Source organism: Hermetia illucens, chromosome 6 (genome assembly GCF_905115235.1).
Source record: "Hermetia illucens chromosome 6, iHerIll2.2.curated.20191125, whole genome shotgun sequence".
NCBI classification, from domain to species: domain Eukaryota; kingdom Metazoa; phylum Arthropoda; class Insecta; order Diptera; family Stratiomyidae; genus Hermetia; species Hermetia illucens.
This window is the reverse complement of record NC_051854.1, coordinates 63,528,374-63,542,339: the sequence shown is the minus strand read 5'-3', so window position 1 is coordinate 63,542,339 and position 13,966 is coordinate 63,528,374. Positions and strand designations below refer to the sequence as shown.

The following is a 13,966-nucleotide window of genomic DNA, read 5'->3' as shown; positions in this document are numbered from 1 at the left end:
TTGTAAGCTTGGGCAAAATGTCTCCACCTCATGGAAGTTAATGACCTTATTTTCTGGACGATGCATTCCACTTTTCACAATTTCTTCCGTCAAGAATGTGAAATCATTCTAATATTAATTACCTGAAATGAGTGCGATCAATTACCGATAATTCGATCTAGGAGTAGTCTTCGCCGCGGTAATGCCTTAGCAGTAATTCTGGATTAAGGTATTTCTGCTTCTTTTCATCGGAAAAATTAATGGCTTCCGAATCTAGGGAGTTTCTCGACCTAGACGTTGATTAAGTCCACTTCCCAACAGTCCAGGTATAAGGTGATCAGGATTGTCCCGGATCATAAAGTATTTGAAAAGTGATGATGTACGATACTTCCTACCTGAGTTCGGTTTTCAAATGCATAGCTTCATCGCAATAGGCGACGGCGGAACTTTCCAAGTGATTAGAGTTGAATGAATGATGTGGCTAGGGGCATTCTGAGCCATTTTTCCAGTTGACTTTGTAGCTACTGGCCTTCTATAGAAGAGAGGAAAAGAGGAACAATCACGACCATATATTCTTTTTAACGTTTTATGTACAATCAAACCTTATTAAAATCGATTCACTGTCTGTCTATCTGTCACACGCATTTTTCTCCAAAACCGGTACACCGATCCAAAAGAAGTTTGATCGATATATGGGAACTATGAAATCCCACGCGTGTGACATAAACTTAGATGGAGTTTAAAGGGGGGATATATTCATGGAAATGTCTCGATACCATCTAGAATCCCCTCTGACAATCAGGTGAGGGTTAACACTGAAGCCATCCACAACACAGGCCTCGGCGACACCTATAAGAGGGAAATGGATGCCGCAATAACCGCAGTCAACAGAGGACCTGGAGATGAAGCATCAACAAATGATCTTCACAACCACCTGAAAAACGTTATTATGGATACGGCCACAAACATATTTGGCCCCAGTCGCAAAAGGAGTCGGAACGGCTGGTTTGACGATGAATGCAAGCTAGCAGCGGAACGGAAGAATGCCGCATACCGAGTAATGTTGCATTCTCAGAGAACACGGGCACGGGCGAAGACTTATCACGAACTCCGTCGAGCGGAGAAGCGACTTCACAGACAGAAAAAGGAAGCCTGGGGGAGAGAGGAAGGAGGAGAGGAGAGGGAAATCTGATTTCCGACAGAATGGGCATATTGGAGCGACGGGTTGAGTGGGATGAGCTACTGAACAACCAGAACATCGGCGAGTTGGAGGTCCCACCAACTGAAGACGACGGACAAATACTGCCACCACAAAGTTTAGGAGAAACGGTCCGTGCAATTCATCGGCTAAAAAATCATAAGTCGCCAGGGCCAATGGAATCACAGCCGAATTATTTAAATATAGAGGCGACCAGTTACACCAAGTGGTTCATCAATATAGATATAGATATATAATAGATATTCTCCACTATCTTGCTAGGCCGGATAGCCCCACACGCAAAGAACATCATTGGCCCACACCAAAGAGGCTTCACTCCAGGCAAATCAGCAGCAGATCAGATTTTCCCTGTGCGGCAAGCGATGGAACTGAACTGATGGAAACTGTTGGAATATGGACAAAAGTTGCACCATCTATTCATCGACTTTAAAGCCGCCTATGATAGCATAGCCAGGGTAAAACTGTTTACGGCCATGAGAGAATTTGATATCCCGACGAAATTAATAAGACTGACTAGTTGACCCTGACCAATGTGCGAGGCCAGATAAAAGCAGCAGGATCACTCTCGATACCATTCAACATCAACAAGGGTCCAAGCCAAGGGGATGCCCTATCAGCTGTCCTCTTTAGCCTGGCCGTGATGCTGAGGTAAATGCGAAGGGTACGATCCTCTTTAAGTCCACTTAACTACTGGCCTATGCTGACGATATCAACATCATGGGAAGACCCACCCGAGACGTACAAACTGCCTTCATCCAGATCGAGCAGGCGGCGCGAGATCTTGGGCTGCATTGGTCAAACAGGAAGAATAAAGATAAGAGAATACAACTTTGAGACCGTTGATAATTTCTCCTATCTAGGGTCGAAAATCACAACCGATAACAGCTACAATGATGAAATCCGCGCACGGTTGTTGTCAGCCAACAGAGCCTATTTCAGCTTACGAAAACTGTTCCGCTCGAAACATCTCACCATAGGGTCAAAGCTCTTACTGTACAAGACTATGATCTTGCCAGTCTTCATGTATTTTCCGGAAACTTGGGTTCTTAGCAAGAAGAATTGCGAACACTTGGCCCTGTTCGAGAGAAGAATCCTCCGAAGAATTTTTGGCCCCCTACATGAGGATGAACGATTCCATAGCCTACATAACGACGAAACCTATGAGCGATACCATGACCGTCCGGTTGTGGATAAAATCCGGCTGAATAGGTTACAGTGGGCGGGTCACTTAATCCGTATGGATGAGGATGATCCCACCCGAAAAGTCTATAAGGGCAATATCTATGGTAGAAAAAGAAGACGATGCCTAAGATGGAGCAATGGCGTTGGCCAGGACGCCAGACAGCTTTTAGGGATATCGAATTGGTAGACCTCGGCGCAAAACCGGGATGTCTGGAATTCCTTATTAAGGCAGACCTATACCGGATACCGGTTGTTGCGCCGTTGATGGTGATGATGAAATGTCTTGATTGGTACTTTCCGAAACTGATATTATTTTTGACCTAAATTGTAAAATGCGCAGGTAAGGGGTCAATATGTTTACCCGTAAAGGACTTATTTTCGGAAACTAGCCAAACCGACAATTAAAAAAAAAAAACCGGATGATGCGCTTATATGAAGTCTAAGCCTCGAAATATGTCACATTATCACGAGGTCGATTTGAAAGAGCGGGACCACTTCACACGGCGTAATCGTTATCGTATGAAATAGGCCTTGCCAGCCCCATTGGGTTTTAAAAAAGGTTTGAGAAATAATTGAATCAAGATTTTGCTTGTCAATCACGGAGAGAAGATGTGCTAAGAGCATTTTACATTTTTAATAGAATTAGAAAGTTTTGTTATAAATATAATGGGGAAAATAAAAAGTTAAAACATTGTTGGCAAAGCTATAAATTAAATATATTAATTTTGAACAACTAAAAACCTTATCAGTTCGTACATCTGAGGGTGCTAATACCTCAGAGCCCATCCGTATATGGAGGGGCATTTTCCAGGGGGATTTGTTGAGTTCCCTTTGGTTTTTCATGGCACTAAACCCCCTTTCATGGCTACTGAATGATGCTAGAGGACATGGTTTTGCAATTAAATATGGCCTACGTACTAACTGCGAGCTGACACACTTGATGTACTTAGATGACATCAAGGTGTATGCTGGTACTGACAACCATCTTAGAAGTCTGTTCCGAATAATAGACATGTTCAGCCGTGATATTCGGATGGAGTTTGGATTAGACAAGTGTCGAATCCAAGCCATCCGCAAAGGTCATCACGAGCCGCATGCCGGACATAGCATTGGTGACCTCCACACCGAAGCTATGACCGAGACAGACTTCTACAAGTACCTAGGAATTCTGCAAGGAACCCATGTTCGAGTTGGTGATCTGAAGGATGCTCTGCTGTCCGAATTCCTGCGACGTGTAAAGCTGGTGCTGAAATCGCATCTCTCGGGGAAGAATAAAATAAGCGCGTTGAATGTATTCGCTATACCTTCACTGGCTTATGCATTCGGAATATTGCCGTGGACGAAGACCGATCTGGAAAACGTCTAGCGGCGGATACGGACAAGTATGTCCAAATTCCGAATGCATCATCCAAAGTCTGCTGTGGAGCGGATGAACCTGCCTCGTGACATCGGAGGTAGGGGCGTGGTTGACGTGGCGGCACAACATCATCGCAAAGTCGATTCGCTGCGCGCTTATTTTTACAGCAAAGAGCAGGCGAGTCCCTTGCATGCGGCTGTCTGTAAGGCAGATTGGGCAGGGCTGACTCCACTTAACTTGAAGGATCGATCTTTCAATCCTGTGAGTGGGGTGAAGTCGGGCCAAGAGCGGATCGATGAATGGAAGTCGAAGGCAATGCACGGTAAACACGTGAATTGTTTTTGGCAGCCATTTGTCGATTTGCATTTGTCAAACAGATGGCTGTGTGCTGGGGAGCTCTTTGCTGAGACGGAGGGCTTATAAAAAGCTCATCATGAAAGAACGGGTGGAGAACGACCACTGCAGTATGTGTGGTTCGGCGTTAGAGACTCTGGACCATCTCATTTCTGACTGTACTGTTATGGCACCGGTGCAATACATCACCAGGCATAATGCTGTATGTAAGGTTATCCATCAAAACCTTGCATACAAGCATGGGCTGATCACGGGAGCATGATGAACCGATATGAGCCGCAAGCAGTACTTGATAGTTCTGCTTACAGCATGTATTGGGACCGGCAAGTTCTGACTGATCGCCACACTCTACACAACAAGCCTGACGTACTGTTAGTTGATGATGTAGTTATTGATGTTTCTATCCCCCATAATAGCAACATTGAACGGAAATACGTGGAGAAGAAAGTGAACTATGAGCCATTGGCTCGGGAAATCAAAGAAATTTGGCATCGCGAGCGGATGGCTGTAGTTCCCATAATATTGTCAGCTATAGGTATTGTACCTAAATCCCTCACGGCTTCCCTTGATGTCCTGGGACTTTCGCCCAGTCTGGTTCAAACCATGCAGAAGTACACTATTCTGCATACGTGCTCGATGTTGCAAGGAGCACTCGACAGATTCTCCCATTGACCTACCACCGGTCACCACCACCAGCGCCCCTTTAGTTTTTAAGTAGGTAGGATCGTCCGAGCCTAAATACTTGACACTTAGTGCTAGTATTAGGTAAAATCCGGCATCTGCCGAGATTGAGATAACTCGGAAAAGTTAATTAAGCTTTATCAATACAATTAGTGACCTCGAATACTTCTCGAAACAATTCCAACTTTGTCAATAGAACAAAAGGGAAGAAGTCAGGATGGTAGTTTTCAGAACGAAAAATGGTTACGAGTTTTTAAGTAATGCTGATCTGAGAAGCGTCCCAGTTTTTACCAGTCACTCCGCTAGCTCTTAGATGTAGATGTTTCAACGTGCATTTGCCTTTAAATGGACGGGCTGGACGAGGAATGCTGAGCGCACTTGCGACAATGTTAACGCTTGACGACTCAGCCAACTGCTTCGGAAAATAAAGCAGCTGGGTGGCGACAAGGTTTGTGTGAAGTTCCTACGATCCTTGTGGTTCCTACGACTGCCGCACGGAATGTACCTCCTCTTGTACTTTTAATGCGACTCCAAAAGACTGAGTTCCCTGGGAGGCGCGGCGGCGTCTACCGGAAGCGCAGCAACACTTTACTTTACAGAGTATGACCCCTTAGTGGATGCAATTATCTAGTGGATACAGGCGTGGAAGTCTCGGAGACCCAACAAACTATTTCCCCAGTAGATCGTTGTCGTTTCTTGTCCAAAACAGCTCACCACGAGGCGTTACTTAACGCCTTTTTCTCTGGTCTTAAGACCAAAGGTTTGCGAACGGTTGTATAATCTCCAGAAACCAGCGTTTGAAACGACCAAGCAACAGCTGGTAGACGCTATTCTTTTCACATTCCCTCAACAACATGCACCTACAGCTGTGTTCATCAATGCCTCAGACACAGCGGTAGCCGCTGCTCTTCACCAAAGGGTGAATCAAAGCTGGCAACCGTTGGGTTTCTTCTCAAAACAGTTGAATCCTGTTCTAAGGAATTATAGCGCCTATGATCGTGAATTACTAGCTGCGAATCCGAATATTAACGACTTCCGATATTCCCTTAAGGGTGGACCGTTCATCTCGTTCACGGACCATAAGCCTAACCTGACAAAGCGTCTCCTTACCAACTTCGTGACTTAACTTACAGCAGCCAGTTCATACCGACCATTCAACATGTGTCCGCTAAAGACGTCTTAGTCACTGACGATTTGTCCCGGATCTCCGAGATCAACATCCCAGCCACAGTCGATTTTTCGGTAATCGCTGTGGCCCAGAAAGATGACTGCAATCGGACTCCAAATATAAATTCAAGGATTTCTCTATCTTGGGCTCACATTCCTCTACCTACTGCGAGATCTCTGAAAAGGGACCTAGGCCATATATTGCGGCCGCTTTACGTGAAGAAGTGTTTTGCTCGGTGCACAATCTTGCACACCCTGGAATTCGAACAACGAACATAGGATGAAAGCGGGTCAGTGTCATGCAAAACTAAAGGGAACTCGACGAATCTCCCAGGATGATGCCTCTCCGTATACAGATGGGCTCTGAAGTTTTGGCATCCTGAGATGAACGCACTGTCAATGATCCTGAAACAGGAAATGATTTCACACAAAAAATCCCGGAAAGGTTTTATGGAATATTGAATACAAATAAAGTGGCTTTGAGAAAAAAACGCGTTTAAACTTTTTTGACTAATAATTTTGCTCCGAAATTGAAAACGTTATTAACGCTGAAAAGATCGGTCAAGCAAGATGATGAGTCCAACATTTCAATATTACAGTATAATATACTTGTTTTATGTAAATACTCTTCAGAGCGGCGGAGCTGCGCGTGACATACGCATGGAGTATGCTCAAATTAATCAAGCATAACTATAATAATAATAACCTGAATTTTTCAGAAATTTTAACACAGTATTCTGGAAAACCCACTTAGGAGATACAAGTGGCTCGATTTCGAACACTTTGCAGCACCAGTCAACGCGGTAGACAGAAAGAGTACAAGAAGGGTGGAAAAGAGGGCCATCCCATCAAAAGTTGTTCTGGAGATCCACAAAATATAAGAATCGTAGTGCTAAATAATGTTGATACAAATCAATCTATAACTGTTACATTCCTCTTAGTGCATCAGTAGTGGAATATGAGGGGTTGCTAAAAGGTGTTTGACAATAGAGGTCACAGCCCTAAAATTATTGCCGCCAATTTCAACATGTGGGTCTTGGAGTCGCAAAGTCAAATGACGAACGCTAGTGTCTAGATCCTAGCTGGTATTATACTAACCAAAATTACATGCATGCCCGCCTTTCGAAGTAGAATATTAGGATGGGTCGTTGATCTGGCTTACCTCAGTGCCTCGTTGGCGAGAGGAATAGTCTCCACCCACTGTGATCACTAGGCAACCTTTTTCGATGTTGAGAACTGGGGAAGCAACTGCCGAATACGCAACAGACAAGAAAAAAATAGGGTAGCTGGCTGGTCCACTAGGGCTTTTAAGGAGGGGGTATTCTCGGGCCCTTAAAATTAAGTCACAACCCGCAAGGCAAGATTTCGAAAACCATATCGAATTTGGCCTCAATTATGAAATCATAGAATCAATAGGAGACAAATTTGGATTATGAGTATGATAATGATGACCAGGACGATCATGATTTTGATTAATATTTAATTCTCATTTGAAAGTTTTCTGTCCCAATGCCGATGATTGGGCGCACTTTAGTGGTTGCTATGCTATTTTCGATCTTGAACAAAAAACGCCATATTTTTTCTACTTTTCACACTTTTTTCGTGATTGTGATGTGTTTGTATCTTCCATTGCCAATAGCATACACGTAACATGTAATTAGTAGCGCCTGTTTGTACAATTCGGAACTATAGATGAACATACTAGAATATATCGCATACCACTTATCTAAATTCAGTTGATGGATGAATTAAGCTTCAGAGAAGTGCGTAAATAGTGATTCACTCTAGATTCAGCATTTTCTTGATCAGAAGTCGAGAGTGAATTATGTAGTATGATAGACATAATTATTCATTTTTATGGACTTTTACTTCGTGTTAAATATACTCCTACATTTTGAATATGTAACCATTTCTCCAGATATCTTAAAATGCCGTTTTTTCTGTAACAATAAAATGACGTAACATTTTTACAACTTAAAATGACTCAAAGCTTCGGAAAAGATATGGCCTGGTCGATAATTTCAGATCCTCATGGCCATGGTTGTTTCCTAGAAATGCAGCTAGCTGACGCTTGCTGATAGAATCAACTGGCCCACAATCTTATTCCACTTTTTAGGTTTAGCTACGATGACTTCATTTCTACATAAAACCATCAGTTTACCACATGGTTTTGTGTGAATTTCTCTCCGTCTTGTTCCCATACATCTACATATTATTGAGATCCATCGCTTCTTTATTGATTTTATTGCTAAAACCCCCGGGGTCTACTTTTTTAGGTAAATTTAGATTCGGCAGGTAAGATCTGTAGTGTTTTATTGACTGGAATGATAACAAATTAATGATTATGAGGAATTAGTTTTAACTGTGATTTTCTTTATTTGCAGATAATACGGAAACAACGACCCTAGGATTTGCTACATTAAGAAATTGGTATGTAGAATGTATCTTTTTATGGACAGCGTCGTTGTAGTTTTGATGTTAAGTTGTTATTTGAACAAAGCTTCAAATACATACAATTTATAAAATAACAGTTGCTGATCAAATTCATTCACTCCATATTTCGCGAATACTCGCAAATTTCCATATTAGGCTATCTTCGTTCTTATCATTGCATTATATTTTAATTCAGACCACATTTCTTAGACAATAGTGTTAGATTGGTGCTTTCTATTCATTCACCGCCTTCTATTACTCAAAGCAGCTCTCATTCAACTAAATTATATTTGATAAAATTGTACCTCCTACTGACTTTATGATGACCTATTGGGCCTCTAGATATAAAACAAAGATCCAAGTGATCCACCAATATTCAACCAACAAAGGACCAAGCCAGTTCCTATGACGACTTATTCCCTACGTCTACGTTGATATCTAAATATAATAGTTAGTAGCTGTGCGTATTAGAACAAATATGCCATTGGCTGAGTAATGATCAACCGGGGATTTCCTTTTTGGGGACGTTAGCTATTAAGTAAATAGTAGGTACAGTCGCCAACCCAAACCTGGAATTCTTATATGTCAAAAAGCCGCGTGGTGGTGTTCTTCAGGTAGAAAGATGGGCTTTTATCTGATAGATCTAACGTGTGCGGGTGCGTTGAAAGCATGTTGAGACGCAATTGCTCAACCATATGTTACATACGAGTATGTCACGACACCGCCACCTGAGTTTTTAACGTTCCCAGTATTCCTGCTTTGCTATTAGTGATCGAAAATAATACGATAAAGAGATCCACAATCCTCGATTCATCTTTAACCTTTTTTTGTACAAAAACTCGACTTTATCGTATGTAGGTGTATACCCCATGGGCAGATGTCTAAGTGCACATTCTAAATGTTCCCTGCTTTTCGTAAAAGATGGCTAAAGGGAACTGAAGTTTGTAGCAACCTGCCAATATCAAAAATATATATTTTGCTACCGAAATGTCAAGAGCGCCCGGAATACGGACTGCCCTTACTGTTAGGACCTTTGACAAAAGGGTTTTTGCTTGCTGCAAAAGAAAGTGATCCATGAGGAATTATAATACTTCGTAGAATATACCTACCGCTTTGTATCGAGGTCTTACCCTGCAATTCAATGACGCGGATTAATGGCAAAGCTACACAGTCTCATTATATCGCAACACCGAACTACACCACGCCCGACAAAAATATCGAAGAGCCCTAGAATGGTCGCTTTCTCTAGTTTGAACAAGAATTTCGGCAATGTATGTTGGATATTCTGTCCCTGTGGTTTTATATGAGTACTTGTCGATTTGACTTACCCCACGGTCTTCTTAAGACACGGATTGATTTTGCAACTACAATCAGAAACCTACTGAGCCAAGCACAACGGTACCAATCTATACTGAGTGCATGGGTTAGCTTATTCATATTGGTGGATGCAAGACCTACCTAAATCTCTACCTAACTAAGGAGTACGGCACCTATGGTGAAATGCAACACCACGTCCAACGCCGAAGGTCTCTGTTCGCTTGAAGGTAACCACAACCCCCATGAAACTCCCACTAGGGGGCCAACCGCTATAACCAAGCTAAACGCGCATGGGACCAGAATTCTCCTGCGACATGTGAATTCAGGGACTACTCCCGTTCCAATGGTACCAGTATACCCCTGGTAAAGTTTCGTGTCCCGTGCAGATTCGCCGTCGTATATCTAGTGTCACCGCAGGGCGCCCTCTGAGGAACTAGTTTCTGAGAAGATTTAAAGTGACGAAAAGACCATAATGTGATAGTTGCTTACTCTCACGTGTGTGTCGCTACTATGTCTCGTCACCGAGAGATCTTTTAAGACCAATCGGGGCGCGATCGGACTGCGGACCAATTGTGGGACAACGTTCTAGCTGCGCAAAAGGCACAAACTCTAAACTGCCCGCCCGAGATTATTGATATGCACTGGGCCGTCACCACAAGTTTCTTATCCATGATAATGACCAGCAGGAGAGGTGAAAGAAGCCTTTCTCCACGATTCTCAAAGATGTAATATCTGATGAAATTACACCTACTATATGACTGCTCTATCAAGCTGGTGCGAAATTATCTTTTCCGGCAGTCGGTAGTCTTCACACCAAAGCCTGAGAAAAATGGCTATTTAAATCTAAGGAACTTCAGGTAAATCAGCTTAATATCACCTTCGCTGAAATGTGTGGAGAGCTTGGTTGAGCGTCACATTCGCGAGAAGGCGCTAAGGCCGCACCCACTAAATGAAAACCAACATGCTTGCCAATGTGAAAAGTCCTGTGAGTTTGCTCTTCATTCTTTGGTTTCAAAGATAGAGAATGTAAATCTGAAGGGTGAGTACGAGATGGGGGTGATCGTGGACATTGAAGGGGCTTTTGACTGTGCGCCCTTCCAAAAACTCTGGGATGCCGCCAGAGAGCTATGCTAATGCAGAGATTACTGTGGGTGTTGACCGCTACCTAACAACGGAAGCGACGCAGGGCTACCCTCAAGGAGGTGTCTAACCGCCACTTCTGTGGAGTTTGCTGATCAACTCACTACTATGCGAACTCTAAAATCTGCCAGTACACGTTCGAGCTTATGCGGATGACGTGACTGTGCTGGCTGTACGTCGAGATCTCGGAATGGTATGTAGAAATCCAAACGCGTCTTTTATTTGATTGACAGTTGGTGTCTCAGACATGCACTTTCAGTAAATCCAAATAAAACCAGAATGGTATTATTTACAAAAAGGAGGAAACTCAATGGTCTTTGCCTTCCAAAGATGAGGGGTACAACCCTTCAACTCTCTGAAGAGTTGAAATATCTGGGAGTTATTCTAGACAAGAAGTTTCTTTTGAACAAACATGTAGAGATGTAAAGATGAAACAAGCTCTCACAGCTTATGGGCTGTGTAAGCGGACCTTTGCCTCGGCATGGGGATTTAGGCCTCAGGTAGTAATGTGGATATATGTTGCTATCACTAGGCCGATGTTCGCTCATGCATGCGTAGTGTGGTGGATTAAGGTGAAAGTTTTCGCTGCAAACTGCGGTGAACTGTGTGTCTGGGTATCACCGATGCCATGAGCACTACATCCGCATGAGCATTACTCAATTTGCAGCCCTTGGATTTCAGGGATATTCAGGGCACTGCAATGAGAGCAGCTCATAGACTTATTCGATTAGATCTATGGGGAAACAATGGACGTGCACAGAGCATTGGAAAAGTCATTGGGAGAACTGAATCTAGTTTTCGCAATGCTGAAGTGTATGCGATCCCAAGGGCGGCAATGTGGATGATTAGCAAGCGGTTGAAGGGCAGGCGCATCGCAATCTGCAGCGATAGTCAAGCTACATTGAGGGTGTTGAGTAGCACTTTGATCACTTCAAAAATCATTTAGGAATGTAGAAACCGATTGAACTCTGTTCCTGGATTCAATACGGTAGAATTACTTACAGGGTACCTGGTCATTGAAAATGAAATCTCGGATGCCTTAGCAAAAGAGGCTTCAACTTCCCCCATGCTCGGACCGGAACCAGCAATTGAGGTGTTGGTAGCATTGACTGATGCAGCTGTCAAAAACTGGGAACAAGCTTCCCATAATAACAGGTGGCAGAACCTTGATGCTGCTAGACACATCAAACTTTTTCTATCAGAACCAAAAATGCGTTTATTCTGTCGAAAGGCAGGAAAACTTGCAGAAGTATTGTGGCTATTCTGACAGGCCATAATTCACTAGCTGGGCATATGTTCAGAATAAGAATTATCCTAGATGATACGTGTTCATCCGGTAATGAGGAAGCGGAATCCACGGAACATTTTCTATGTGAGTGCCTCACCTATGGACGCATCGGACATCACATTTTTGGTGCTGATGTGCTCCAAATGCATCACATCCACTAACGGGAATACATAAACGAATCCGGGATATTCCGTTAAACGGGGGAATCGAGTACAATGTACCACTAAGTTCTGAGTGCTCAGAGGCTTTGCCTCTCCCCCACCTCAAACATACACTCATACATACACATCTTTTCCAGCCGGAAAGCTACTACTTCTACATATTCTATTGTACTTCCACATATTCAGTCCTTCGCAGTGAGTGGAAGAAAGAAATTATCAATAAGATTCCGAAAAGGGCACCCGCTTTGAGTGCGATAATTGAAAAAATTTTCCTTGCTTCTTGTTACACATCCTGAGTTGAGATTTCCGTTTCATCTGCTTTTCATCGAATTCGATAAGGCTTTCGATAGCGTGAAAAGGTAGTCTGACATGGTCTACATGGGAGAGGTATTCCAAACACGCTGTACCTATTACCAGAAGGACTTATGATAGCACAAAATAGCAAGTGCTGTATCGAGGGGTATTTTAGAAGGATTTATGAATCCAAAGAGGGGTATATCAAAGTTGCATTCTGTCGCTAACACTGTTTCTTTAAGTGATCGGTGATGTTCTTCATTAGATTTGCAGTTTCTTCCAAGGCAGAAACAACCCATCAGACGCTTACACACCTCTGCTCTGGGAGCAGCGTGACCGAAGTAGCTACAAGGTGGTTTTTGCTCCCTTACATAAATTCAACAACAAAACATATGTATGAATTACATTCAGGACAAAAATGCCGAATAAAAATAAAAAATACGGCCGAGGCTAAACTAAATTTTGCTTAGGAATTAAGGGAATCCTAAGTCCCTCCCCTACTTGATGGCGGAACGAGCCAGATGGGAAAAAACTTACTTCCACGATTCTGGTCCATGACGTTCTTCATGCTACGTAGGGTGGAGGACGTGGAGATTCAGTGGATTATGTTGTCTTTCCTCAATCACCTCGACTACGCTAATAGCTTCCGCTTGCTTCCCCAGTAATCAGGGCACAGACTTTGACTGAATCCGGGTGGATGCCTTCAGGGGTTATTAAGTGGCCGAGGAATCTCAGCTGCAATTGTAAGAGTTTGCATTTCTCAATGTTGAGTCATATACCAGCATCGAGATACGTTCAAAATGCAGTCGAAGACGAATAAATGTTCAAACCCAAGGAAACGCGACCAGAACATCATCCAAATATACGAAACAAAAGTGGAGGTTTGGTAACACAGAGAGAATGAACCTCTGAAAGGTTTGCACCGCATTGTACAGTCCAAAAGTCATCTTAGTGAACTTAAAGGGTGTGAAGGGTGTGCATATTGCCGTTTTCAGAATGTTTCTTGACTAACTTTTAGGTCGAGAAACTATGGTAGTCTGCGATGGAGTGCGCCAAATCGCAGACGGAATCGTCTAGGCATTTAGACGTCTGTAAGCACCACAAGGTCTCCATTCGCCATTGGAACTCTTTCCGTACAAATACGAGCTTCTGCAATGGTAAGTCAGTAGTGTTCGCATGGTGCTGAACATCATGCTGAATGGACCCAGAGGGGCTACGGTCGTTAGTGATATTGCGGTATTTTTGAAGAAGTGCGGGAATAGGTGGATCGGTAGTTTCATCAAAAGCGATGGAAAGAGTGTTGGGTGCGCTCATTGATATTCTTCCTTATGACCTTAAGATGCACTATCAATCCATAGTGGAACAGGAAGTCTGCGCCTGAGATGGGAGTGGTA

General features: G+C 43.2%; 1 protein-coding gene across 7 annotated transcripts in view; it reads left to right on the top strand.

Annotated features, from left to right (window-relative positions):
• LOC119659248 (extracellular sulfatase SULF-1 homolog) overlaps window positions 1-13,966 on the top strand; it is a 334,413-nt gene that overhangs the window by 155,181 nt on the left and 165,266 nt on the right. For all 7 annotated transcript variants that reach the window (XM_038067232.1, XM_038067230.1, XM_038067227.1 and 4 more), the window contains one exon: window positions 8,324-8,369. The gene's annotated coding sequence lies outside the window, so the exon portion shown is untranslated. The remainder of the gene's footprint in view (window positions 1-8,323; window positions 8,370-13,966) is intronic.